The sequence below is a fragment of the Dromaius novaehollandiae genome, chromosome 6 (genome assembly GCF_036370855.1).
Source record: "Dromaius novaehollandiae isolate bDroNov1 chromosome 6, bDroNov1.hap1, whole genome shotgun sequence".
Lineage (NCBI taxonomy): Eukaryota > Metazoa > Chordata > Aves > Casuariiformes > Dromaiidae > Dromaius > Dromaius novaehollandiae.
In genome coordinates this window covers 43,971,388-43,984,766 of record NC_088103.1, presented here as the reverse complement: position 1 = coordinate 43,984,766, position 13,379 = coordinate 43,971,388, and the positions used below count along the sequence as shown (strand labels likewise).

General features: G+C 40.3%; 1 protein-coding gene across 9 annotated transcripts in view; it reads left to right on the top strand.

Moving 5' to 3' along the window:
• Nucleotides 1-13,379, top strand: part of FGFR2 (fibroblast growth factor receptor 2) — an 88,383-nt gene that overhangs the window by 5,500 nt on the left and 69,504 nt on the right. The gene's annotated exons all lie outside the window — the stretch shown is intronic.

The following is a 13,379-nucleotide window of genomic DNA, read 5'->3' as shown; positions in this document are numbered from 1 at the left end:
CATCACTTCGTATAATCTAAGTGTATGTATAAATATTTTCAGGAATGGGTCTTTAAGAAAACCAGTGTGTTGCGCTTACATACCTGTTACATATTGACATCTCCAGAAATGAAAATGTTTGTAGAGCTGCATGTCTTTGTGATTCTAACTACCTGAAAAGTTAAGAGGAAAAGAAAAATCCTGATAATTTTTCATTGTATGTCCTGGTTGTTTAATTTTGCAGGGCACTCTGCTAAGAGAATAAAAACAAGTGTCTCAGTTTTATTGGTGTTTGTAGTTAGTTACTATAAATTTCCCTGTTGTTGTTTTTCGTGTCAAAAAACAATCAGTGCACTCTGTGGATTGCAAATTGCAGAAGTGTGAATGTTTATATCTGAATAGCATGGATAGCAGTTTATTACTGTGAAAGCAAAGACTAACTGAAACATTTATATTGAAAGAGATGTTTCGATGAAACCTCCTATTTTGAGCCTGTATCTGGTGGTATGTTTTTGTAGATATATCCTTTACCCACACTTTCCAAAGTGCTTTCCTTCTGTAGAGAGTTAAGAAAAGGCTGCTCTTTTATTGGCATGAGTTGGCTGTATTTAAGAATGATTTTACTATTCTGTGGAGGACCCTTCCTGCTCTCCGAACACCTTGTGGGGAAAGTGAGGCTTCCTTCATAAGGCTGTTGTTGGCTGTTCAGTGGAGTGGTTGCATTTCTAGTAACTCATCAATCAAAACAATATAATAATCCATAGATCATTTTTGATTCAGCAAGCTTTCTGGAGACAATTTGATCTTTACACATTTTACTATTCATGTGCAGGGATACAGCTTTGTTTTTATTTAATAAATTTTCATGCAAAACTTATTTGTTTCTACCATTGCCTCTAAAAATAGACGTCACCAGCTAGCACATTTTTAGAATCCATTCCAAGTACATTTTTATTGATGGCAGAGCTTGAATTATTTAGAGATGATGAGCCATCCTCTCTAGCAAGCATTCCTGAAAAAGTCTAACAAAGTATAGTAATATTGTCATCTGCCGTTGACAGAGATTGTTGTTAGCAAAACTTTTTTGGAGGTAACATGAGAATCAAAAAAGCCCAACTCTCATCACCACTTACTGTTTTATTTGGTAATTGTACATCTGGTGCTTTTTTGGCTTTTCAGAGGAATGGCAAAATCATGAATAATTCTGGTTTCAGATTAGCTGTTTGCAGTGAGGTCCCCTAGTTTTAGGGTTAAGTCAGAAGAATGTGGTTGCATGATTGGTGAAGTATTTTACAGGGAGAAGAGTAACATTTTCTACTTATGCCTGGTGATTTTTCTGCTTTTCACCTTTATTATTTTAAAAAACACAGTTTAGAAATATGCTTCTTCTAAAATGAATATCCAGTGGCTAGAATCTGGGTTTTATCAAAGTGTAAATTGTTAAAAGGGATGTAAAACTTCTTCCCTGGGCAGGAATGTTACTTACATGAAACAATTTCAGATGTGCGAACCCTGAATCATTACCAGAAGGGAGAAAAAAAGCTTCCAAGTTAATGGTATAATAAGAGCTTTTATGCTGTAGAATACAGGGAATTGTGTGGGATTTATATCTGAGATTTGGGAAATAAAACCTCCTTTATGTACTTCATTAAACCCCTTTTAAACAATACCAATTTTTTACACAATCACCTTCTCTGGGTTTCATCACTGCCACCCACAAGCTCTCTGGACTGAAAACAAAACAAAAAACCTTTTGGGAAAAGGTTTTTGGAAAACCTTTTGTTCTCTTCAAAGACGAAGCTGACTTCTTTTTAAATTTTGTAAATGCCAAATATCTTTGAGCCACAGCTAATGTGGAGGGTGAGGTGCTCCAACAATGTAAACTGTCAGTAGGGCTGCTGGCTGTGCCGTCACTGGCGCGACGACATTTCATACCAGCTGAGAAGGTCGGCAGGGCTCTGACCTTTTATGACATACTCTGATCTGCTCCTTATGTTTGATAAAACCTTTTTAGAGCCTGTATCTGTTGGTACGTTCTTGTCAGTATATCCTTTCCTGAACATTCCAAAGTCTGGACATACCTTAAATTTTGTCTGTTTTGGTGTTAGATGCTTTGATTGTTACTATTTGTTGTCTTAGTGACTCAGAATATGCAGAAAGCTGTATGTAGCTTTAGCAGGAATTGAGATTGTAGCTTTTCATTTTTTTTGATTGTAATATATAACCTCTAGTTGAAATATATTCTTGTCTCTTAGCTAAACACAACTTTAGGGTTATTTGCAACCGTTTTGTTCACAGTATCTGGTTAAATATGTACTTTAGCACAAGCAATATTTATCCAATAGGGTAATCAACTGCATAGATATGTATACAGTACAGGATACGTGTAAGAAGTTGTAGTGCATCAAAGTATTTTACTTTTGGTTGTCTGCAGTATATCTGATCTCTTTAGTGGCAAGCTTCTCTAAGGTGCTTTTAGAAAATGCTGGACTAGTTGAGCTCTGAATCTGACCTGTGACCATTAGGTATTACTGTGATATGTGTAGAAGTATTTGCACTGAAGACACTATCCTGAGCGACTGTGAATTATAATGTCAATGTTGATATAATGGATACTCACTAAGGGCTGGATCCTGACTGTGTTTATTACTGGTTGCAGTGTTTTCTTGCTTAAGCAGTGATAGCTAGTGCAATCTGAGGCTGTGAGTAGTGTGCGCATAAACAGGACCTGCAGGAATTTTGGGACTGTCAACTTTTGAATTATGTCTTGCATCAAGTGTTTACATATATGTTTTTTATTCTAGGGAGCTTAAAGAATTTCTGCCTTTAAGTATTTAGAAAAAATGTCTACCCCAGTGTGTATAAAGGAGTTACTCTCTTTCTGTGTACCCAGGCTATGAAGTCCTTTGATGATAGCCAACATTTCAAAAGGGCTTTGACCGCACACATAGGTTGAAGGGTTACTTTGTGAACTGAATAATTAGTTTAGACATATATTTGATAAATAGCAAGCTCTCCCTTGACCTTTCCTTACCCAGGCTGTGTGTTATCGTTCTGCTGGGTAGCTAATTTAGTCTCTTCTGCATATAGTGCCCTGACACTGTCCTTGGAGCACCCACTCAGGGCCCTCGCCGGGTGCGGTGACAATGTGTTTTAGTTCTTTTAATGTAGGTCAAATTTCAAAGGACTAATTTAAGCTTTCCACAAGAGACAGCCTAATTCCATGTCCTGTGAAAATCACAGTAGTTTAAAATGGGCCTTAAATGTGTGTTTGGGAGGTTCCTGGGAGGAACAGTGACTGAGCCTTGCTTTAATGGTGATGCGTGCCCATGCTGGACTCTGAAAGCGAGTAACAATTTGTCACTGGATTTTTAACTATGTCACAGCTGTTTGCTGACAGTAAACAACATAAAAATACAAACACATTCAGCGCACTAGCCAGAGCCATACGTTCATTTTTGTTTAAAAAGAGGAAAAGAAAAGGCTGCACAATCCACGAGCGAATGGCAGTGCTCAGAGGTTAACGTCAGGCGCTCCACAGAGCCCAGCCGCACACTGGTCAAACCCGGGAGCGCAGCCGGGGCAGGGATCCTGCGCCAGTCGCTGCCACCCGGCTGCAGCAGCGCGTGGGGCTTGGAGGTGTCGCCAGGCTCCCGGGTGAGGCCGGCGCGGCCGGGGGCTTCTCCCGCCGCAGGGCGCAGCACGCGCTGCGTTGGTGTCCAGCTGCCGCGCCGGCGCCGTGTTGGTGTCCCCAGCGCGGCGGTCCTGGGGGAGCGGGCGGGAAGCGGGGCACCACCACGTGCCTTCCCGCTGGATGAGGAAAACACAGCCGCGGGGTCTGCCCAGGGCCCAGGAATACGCTCCGGGCTTCCCTGGCGGTATTATGGTCTTATGAAAAGAGCAGTTATAATTAACAAGTCAAACTCATGTTAAAGTGGAGGTTTTGCATGTTCTTCTTTTAAGGAAGGGTAACTGACTGTCACAGCCCCGTGTCGAGGAATGCGACGTCCGCACGGATTCAGGCAAGGGCTGGATGCTTTTTCAAAGACCCAGTTCAGAAAGTTGTTTGGCCCAGTCCAGGGACTGCTAGGTGAGATGCTAGTGAATGGTACAGGCAGCCAGATTAAATGAGCCTTATCGTGTTCGTTCTGCATTTAAAATCCATAGTCCTGTCGCACAGACATGGTCTTGAGCTGCAGGCTAATTAGGCATGGGTATGGTTGTTATTTACAGTCCGTGGTGATGAAACACTGGAAGCTGATAATGTGTCAGCATGGCAACTGTTTTGCCAAATAGCACAAATAATTGCACATTTCAGGCCTATCTGCCATATGTTAAAATCTGAGCTTTTGAAAAAATTAACTTTTAGAAATTTGATTCTTTTTGTGGTTTTTGGAGCCAAAAGATTTTCCGACAGGCTGAACTTTATCATTTTAACCACTTCTATAGATAAAACCAAATCCATCTACCAACTCCAATGGATGCACACTTTTCTAATTTTAAAATGGTTCCTGCTTGGCAGAGAACTCACAACTAAATTGCAGGCTATAGAAAGTTTTTACAGAGAAGTTACAAATTTACAAAAGTAGAATTTACAATGACAATGCTGACACAACTTTAGCTAAGTAAGGTTATATATGCATGAGATAACGGACTACTGTAGGTTTTAGTAATAAATTTAGCATAGGTCTTGATGAATATATTTCTGTATCCAGCTTTCCGGCTTAAGTAGAAATGATCATTTGCCTTTATACAAATAGATTCAGAGATTAGTATTTTCTTAGAATGAATGTTTAGTTTAGGAACAGATGGAAATGGGAGGAAAATACTTAACTATGCTTCTTGTGTATCGTTAATGGAGGAAAATTCCTTACTAGAAGTCTCAGTTTTTTAAGTGTTAAAAATTTTGTGATCTTCAAGATTGAAGCTTTGCAGTGAGAGTAGAGTCTTTCTTTCTTGGAAGCAGGAGAGCACCTTAGCAATATAAATCTGTATTTTTAAAAGAACCATCACCCACTTAGGCAAGTTATGTCTTGTTTATTTGCAATTGTACACCTGGTTTAATTAGAAGAGAAAATTTATTTCAGTGTAGTTAAACAAGTACAAAATCTGTGCAGGACTGAAAAGGCATGGGGAACCCAAAACATGTCTAAAGTGATTAAGAGGCTGGAGTTCTGCACCAGTTTTGCTAAGGGTTTGGTTCTGCCGTCATTAACCCCGAGCATGCTGCACTCCTGGGTCTCCTAGCAGTGCAAAGCTCTTGTGGGTGAGGTAGGAGTGTTTTTTGCGAAGTCAGTCAGAACACACTAATTTGTGTTTGTGATGGCTGTGGGAAACCAGACAATACTTGATCTGGCATAGAGCCTGCCAGGGTAAAATTATCCTTACAGCAATTTTGGAACTGATTTCAGTGAGAGAGTGAGTTTGAATTTAGTTTTGGCATGTTGTGCCATGTGGCAGTAGCATTTTTTGATTCAACACCATGTGCCCCAAAATCAGAGATTCCTTCTTGTAGTACCGGGGACTAGCCTGGTTTTTAAACTGATTGAAAGTGAAGTTGGAACAACTTTGAATACAGGCAAATCCTAAATAAAGACCAGATTTTCAAGTGCGCAGCAGCCAACAGCTCCTGTTATAATTATGCAACGTGCACTTGGAGTGCTGAGCTCTTTTGGAAATGTGGCCTTTCTTGCTTCAATCGGAATACAGAGTATCAGCAAAATTATTCATTGGAGTGTAATGCTTGCCCCATTGTGCCTTCTTTTGAAAAATAACAGTTGCAAAATGAAATATTGTGCAACAGTAATGGGTAAATATTTGGGGTTTTTTACTTTTAAAAACAAATATTTACCAATTAATGTATATCTCCACTGTATCCTTTCCCATCTCTTCATTGTTGTTATCATTGATGGTTTTTTTAAAGAAACCCTTGTTTAGGAATATAGGGCTTTGTCTTTCCTAGGCCAAGTTCTGATTATCAGAGTAGTCAGCATCTAATATAGATAGGTCTCATAGACTTCAGTTTTTGCTGGTTCAGGTCCCTTTTGTTGCTTGTCACTGCATAAATGATGTTATCCGTATCAAAGAGGGACAGAAGGGCAAAGCAAGTGCTAGCTGAATTCTACTGTGCAGCTTCCTTCAATTGCCAAGCTATTTTTATTTTAATTGTATTTTTAAAATTACTGTAGTGAAAGCATTTGGTAAACCTCAGAGAAGCTGAAGAGTTCTGAGATCTGACCTACTTTAATTCCCTTCCTCACATGCCTTTGCAAGTTCTGTGTAATTATTGCTTTTCCTCCCCCACAAAGAACTGGCTCATCAGAGTTTGGGACATTAACCGATTTCGAGCAGCTTTCCAAAGTTCCTTACAGCAACAAACCCATATGAACTGAGAGGAGGGGAAAATCCACAGCTTTCATTTGTGAGAGTTTAGTAGGAAGGGCAATGTTCTGGGGGACTGGAAGGGAGAAAGGGGAGGATGGGGAGTGCAAAAGCATGCCTCTCTCCTCTCCCCTCTCCCCTCTCCCCTCTCCCTTCCCTTCCCTTCCCCTAGCTTTTCGGGAGTTTCTACTTTGAAAGGGGTTTTGTGACATGGTAGTTATCACCTCATGCTTTCTCCCAAGGGGCTTGTCTGTGTTGTTGCTGTGTTTACATGGGATTGGGAATTAGATACTGTGGCTAGGCATGCTTTAGCAGTTTGTGCTGACCAGGACAAGTCCGTAGGGTGTTAAATTGTGGTTAGATGGAATAGAACAGGCTTACAGCACCATGCTGTAGCTTAGTTTTTGCATGTGATTAAAAAGTTTGATATAGAGAACTACATGGAGTTGATTATTCTCTTTCTTTAGGACAGCAGAAATAGGTGCGCAGGGGGGTACCAGGTGAGCAGCGAGCATGACCGGCTGCTGGGCAGCGAGTGAGGGTTTGCTTTTATGGGACTTGCTTTGCAAGTTTGCAAAGTGCCCTGCTCAGTGTCTCTGTGTTGCAATGTTTAATTTGCTTCAAGTAAAGTAGTATGATTTATAATCCGGAATGCTGCTTTAGGCCACCCAACACTCCTTAAAAATCATTAAAAAAACCTGTTTAAATTTTGAGCAGTTCTTGAACTTAGTTCTGGTAAAATGGTTTAATCATGAAAAATAGTCATGTTTTGATTTTACGCTGTTGAAGTACCCAAAGGGAGTTTACAGATTTATCCGATACTGTTTACTGACTAGTGGAGCACAGACCTTTCAGACACGCAGGATTAACATGCCGACTTTGCAATAAATCCACAGTGCAGCACTGCCGTTCTACTAACAATTCAGAAACATTTGAACTGTCTTCCATTAATATGGCTATGTGCCCAAGAGCAACTGCTACAATAATGAGTGACTGATAGGTCTACAGGTTGAAAATAATCCTTGTCACATAAATGATTGCGGCCACCTGGAGATGCAGTTAACTAGCCTAGCTGTTATCTTCAGGCCTTGTTCTGCTGGCCCTTCCTGACTCCCAGGTACCACTGGTTCCTGCTTTCATTTTGCGGAGTTGGACTTAAATTAGCTTTTGATACTCCTTTTGACTAAACATTGCTTTCAGTGAAAAGGGAGCCTGTTATGCCTTGAAGTTGAGTCATTTTGAAGTATATGGAGAATATCCTATGGTTTATATTCATTGAAGACAGGAATTACAAAAGTGCTGAAGGGATGGTTTGGGGATCTTGTTTCTAGTGACTTTTTTCAAATCTTGCTTTAGGAAGTGGTGGAGGATGTGTTTCAGAGGCAGAGTAGGGAATAAGCAAGATGAGACTTCCAGATGAGCTGCTAAAATTAAGAGGATTTGTATAGTCAAGTAAAAATTGGATTGCATATGAAAGAAACAACTGCTGACTTGCTTATCGGGAATGTGAACAGATATTCTGTGTGTCCAGAACTAACACTTGAACATGAAATTGTGCAATTTTTAACCTTACAGTTGTAATTTATTTCTTTTGCATGTTGAGTAGTAAGTCTTAAGTGTGGCCTTCGGCAAACTTGGAACAGAAAGATTATGTTTTTATGTTTTGTCTTATGCTATGTTCTGTTCTGCTTGAAATGCAAATAAAGGATCTGAAATAAGTTATAGATTGGAATGGATGTAAGAAAATATTAAAAATAATAACACCCTGTACAATTAAATATACAGGCTCATCCCCCTTCCCAAGATGTTATGTGCAATATGGAGCTTTTCCCAAGCAGACTTTATTGCTAAGCTGGAAGATGTTGCTGGTTAAATTGCTCTGCCACTTAGTTATACGCAGAATACTGTGGGGAAGATTGATGTTCTGTTGCTGAAAGTAGAAACAAGTAGAAAATGATCCTAGTCTCTTCTCTGATTCTGACTTTAAGATATAGGAAGGTTAGGGGTTTTTTTCAGCTCTTCATTCAAGGTTCTGACAAAAGGTGATACATTTCCCCCTAGTATTGTATAATAGATTACATGAAAAGACCCTTCTGTAATGAGTTTGAAGATTAGTTAATTATTTTTGAGATTGCATTACATATGTGTTAGGTTTATATTGTACTCCCCAATACACTTAGTCAGCACAGAGACCAACACTATTGCATTATGCAGCTAGCGGAATTCGTGGCTTGAATGGAAATAGTCAAGATTTAGTGTGTGGGAACCAGTGGTTCAAATCCTGCAGATGACCTGTAGCTACTCATCATAATGGTGCTGTAATAAAAGGCAGCACAGTAATGTTAGGGTTCCTGGTGTGGCTACCCACTACTGGGGGGTGGTTTCTCCCCTGTTACCAAGCCTTTGCACAGAAGACATACTGGTGCTGTCTTTCTGCTTCTCTGTTTCTTGCTCTGTCCCATATCTGGATATGAGTTCTGTAATGAAATCTTCGTCCTGTAAGGAGCAGACGGTGAAGCATGGGGACAAACAGGAAGAAATTGCAGGGCAGTTCCCAGCAGCAGGAGGTAGCCTTGCTGGTCTTTCTGCTGTTTACTTTGGACTTGGCATGCTCTGAGTCTTCCCTGGCTTGGTTTCCAAAAGCACAAAGCACACAGCCAAGCCCATGGGCATGTGATACTTGGCATTTTTGACGTGCGTTGGGTAGTTGTGCAGCCATAACTCAACGATCACAACTATAAAGGCAGGTAGGAGCAGGCAGGCTATAAGCTGCAGGAATTTTTAATCTCTTCACGAAGCATAGACAAATACATTTTTTTTCACTTAAGAAAGAGTTCATCTCCTTAACCATGGAAATGAGGGTGTGAGACATCAACCCAACTGCTCTGCAACCAGGAAAACCTTGCTCCCACCAAGACAGCCATGTGGGATTTGCCACAGGGGACCTCATGAGGCCCGGATTTGCCACCACTGCTCTGTTCTGCGGTGTATGATGTACATCCTTGTGTCTGTAGCCAGGACTAAATGCCACTGAGGGTAGTTACCTACAGAGTTTCTGTTCTATAATTGCAGATCTGCCAAACAGTATTACACAAGGCAGATCGACCTAATCATGTGAGAATAAATTTTAGGTGTATATACAAAGCTGTTATCTCAGCTAGTGGGATCTGCAAGTGATGGAACTCTTTGCTATACACCAGAATTATTTATTTTTCTAAGTCTTCAAAGCTTAGGAAAACAAGTCAGTGCAGTGTAATATTTTCCTTTACCCATGATGACATTGGCAAGTATTTCAATTGGAGTAGATTCATGTTTTTTTCCATCATCTTAGTATATGTAACATTCAATAGGAGTTGACATGATCCTGTAGGTCTACAGTCTAGCAGGTCAGCGTGACTGAAAGCTGTACACTTGCTAGGGTACCATGCATATAAAATGCAGCAATATTTACCTTGCTTTGCAGTTTTTCTCTTCTAGGGCAAAAGGGTTCTTCCTCTCCTTCAGATAAAGTTTTTGTCCCCTTTTTCTTTTATATATCCATCCGATGATAGGGTCCTTAGTGAATAAGGATGATAGAGCTAAAGAAGATGCCAGGAAAAAGTCCTCAATTTATTTAGGAGAGTCTGCTTCTTAACATTTTGTAAAAGTCCCTGTATTTTCAAGTAGAGCAACCCAGGAGCTTATCTTAAGGGAACAGATGAAAACTTAGAATCTGCCACTTTTTTTTTTTTTTTTTTTTTTTTTTTTGTAACTGTCACATGCATCTCCTGCTCTTTGTTGCTGTGCGTTTGATGAAGTTTTTCTACCAGGCCTAGATCTTTTTCATCAGATTTGAACAAATACTGTTTTTAGACATGGGGGGTGGGGAATGACTCCTGCTCTTAGTAATATTGTTTGCAGTGATGGGGTTTTTGGGGGGTTTTTTTGTGTTTTTTTTTTTTTGTGTGTGTGAAGAAACTTCAGTAAGTTTGAAAGGAAAAGTATTATATTAGAACACAGGGACTTCCTGATTATGCCTGGCCAAGGCAGAGCTGGGCATAGCTGGCAGCCAGCTGACGGAAACGCAGTACAAATAAGACAGCAGGAATCCTGTAACTTTGGAGAAACAGATGGATGAATTGCAAACACTACTTTGTCCCCTTTTGAATAAGGAGACGTGCTTAGCTTTTGTGACTTAGGTTTGCAGTTAGCTAAGAGTAGATAGTCACCATGGTCAGGAATGTCGCCATTTTTAAGCTGGTGGCCATTTCTTTTGTAGGCTGAGTTTACTTAGCATCCATCATCCAGTCGGAACAGGACAGGGAACTGCTCTTAAGATTAGTCTGCTGGCTGAAGCTGATGGGGAAGACCATCAGCTTGTACCAGAGAGGTGGGAGGGAAAGTTGCGAACCTGCTACCTGGGTTTCCTGATCCTACAGAGGCTGCCTGGTGGCTTCTGGATAGAGTGTAAAGTTTTGGGTTTGACTCACAAAGTTATGGAGCCTGGGGCTATTCTGCTTCAGACATAGTTTGATCAGTTGATCCCTGTTGATCGTTCAGCATAGTCTTGTTGGATCCTCCACAGTTACAGGAAAAAAGCGTGGGGCAGGAGGAAGGGTAGGAGAAGCGGTAGGAGGAGGAATGGTTGGCAGCCTGGCATTCCCTGTGGGGACATTGAGTTTTGCAATGAACCTCTTGGATTCTTGACAGGTCAGGTCTGTTGACCCTTCTGGGCATGCTGTAGCGAGTGTTTAGTTATTTACTAAAGCCTTTTGAAGGGAAAGTGGCTTGATGGGGTCTAAGGCTTTTGTGTTGCGGAGAATTGTGTGAGAATCTTTGCTGGGGTTAGCTATTAGCTATTTGTTTAATTATTTGGCTCTGTAACTAAGTAACTAAATGCCTTGAGCCTTAAGATAAGCAGCTCTTTGTTAACATTTTAATAAATGGAGACAAATAATAATAATTTAAAACCTAAGGAGGTATAAATTCTGTTGTTCCAGTGATCTTGAATAGAAACATGATTTGGAATGTAATTGTGTATCTCATATGAAATAAGGCTTCCTGGGTGTCCTCAGTCCTCTATTGTGGTCACAGCTTTTATGCAAACAGTATTTACCCCATTTGATGGCTGGATGGCATAAACCATGCTGAGAGACTGTATGAGCAGGCAAAGAAAAAGCCCATATCTGTTTATTTAATAGCAATATGGTTTTCTATGGGGGTATTGTTCTGTAGCTCCACCTATACAGTATAAATATGTTTACATTGTATGTGCCACTGTTACAAATAAGGATGTAGCTGAGAGTAGACAATATGTAGAAGCAAAGTTCCCTCCCTTGTCCTCCAGTGATTAAGAATGTCAACAAAAGTTTTACGCGTGCCTTTTGTGTTTAAGGAGTGATAGACAGGTGTTATTCACATCAGTTAATGCACCTCTGCAGTAGCAACTAATGCCACAATTACAGGCTTTGCAAGAGACTTCACTTAGAATAGGAAACCCCTGCTGCCTTCCCTCTGCCATGCAGAGCTCATCCAGTAAATTGCCAATTTACAAGCTCACGGTGACGGCTCAGGATACAGTTACGGACACAGCTTCACAGAGGGCTAGAGGAGCATAAATGTGATACCAGGTCATCAAGCTTTGCTTGGCGGTGCAGGCTCTATAGTAATATCTTCTCCTTCTCCCTTTTGCAAGGGAGGTAGCTGGTTATTTTGACTTAGGCTTCTCATATTTGGGAAAGTTCCAGAGGATGCTGCTGTGAACACTCTAGAGGATTCTGTTGTACCCACAAGTGAAGGCTGAGTGAATTTACAGCCTCATTTTTCTAGTGTGCTCAAAGGACATGGAAGTGGGGAAATAATCCTCATGTAAACCTCAGGGGCAGCACCAATGTGATTATACAGTGTGAAAGTGAGTTCAAAATTTGGCCCTAAATCTCAGAGTAGTATAAAAATGCTTATGATGGCATGCAGTGTCCTGGAGAGGAAGTTAACTTTGCAGTATAGTTGTTTACGTGCTGCTAGGAATTTTTTAACAGTTTAAAGTCATGGCTTTTCCCTGCAAAACTGTTAGGTAGAATAATGCTTCAGAATCCCACCTGTTCTCTGTTTGCATTTGGGCACCATTTCAAACCCACACTGGAAAAGTTTATCGGCAAGCATTATGAAAAGTGAGTCTTAAGTGCTGCTACGTTCTAGATTGGCAACACAAAGTCTTACCTGAAATAACTCACTATTTCCAAACATGACTTCATTATTTCATGACAACTCTTAGTGCTGTATCTTCCTTGATACTCTAAAGAGAAAGAAATGGAGGACAATAATGTTTACCAATCTCTAACGTCTATGTGAAAGTTACGCTTTTTCAGTTCACTGGTAATGTTCCTTTTAGATTGGTACTTGAGTTTGCCTTTTGGCTTGTGTTGAAAGATTCCATGTGAATTTGAAGATAGTCATTAAAAAGAGATGCAGTCAAGGTTTTCAGGTGGAAAATAGCCTGCCTTTTTCACATATAATCACAAGGGAATTAATCTACACAGGAGGACACTGTTCTAGGCCCTGCCTAGAACCTGCTGCTTGTTTTCTGTGACTGTTCAGCACAAGCCTCTAAAGCCCTTGGAGGAGGGTTGAGTTACCTTCACCCTAGTTGGCTTTTGAAAAGTCATTTTTAAAGACCCCTGTAAATTGTTGGCACAGTGCAAACTCTGTAAAAGAAATTCACTTTGCAGGTAGAGCCCTACAAAGAAGTCTCGTAAACTTCAAAGTAAATTAGCAAGCTGGTTTCAGCTACTTTTTTTTTTTTTGAATTATTTTATAGTGGAATCTGAATTTAAAAAATTCTCATATATGCTCATTATTGATATGAAGTACATGTAGAAACAGCCTGTGCTCCATCTGGAAATTAGATTTCTAACAGCATTGTATGGTACTCCGAGACTCCTCTGTGTTCTGGATCTCTGGATTCTTTACTCCATCAGCAAGTCTAAATTTGTTTATAAAATGTATCAAGCTATATTGTAGCTTGTTGTAGACTTCGATAA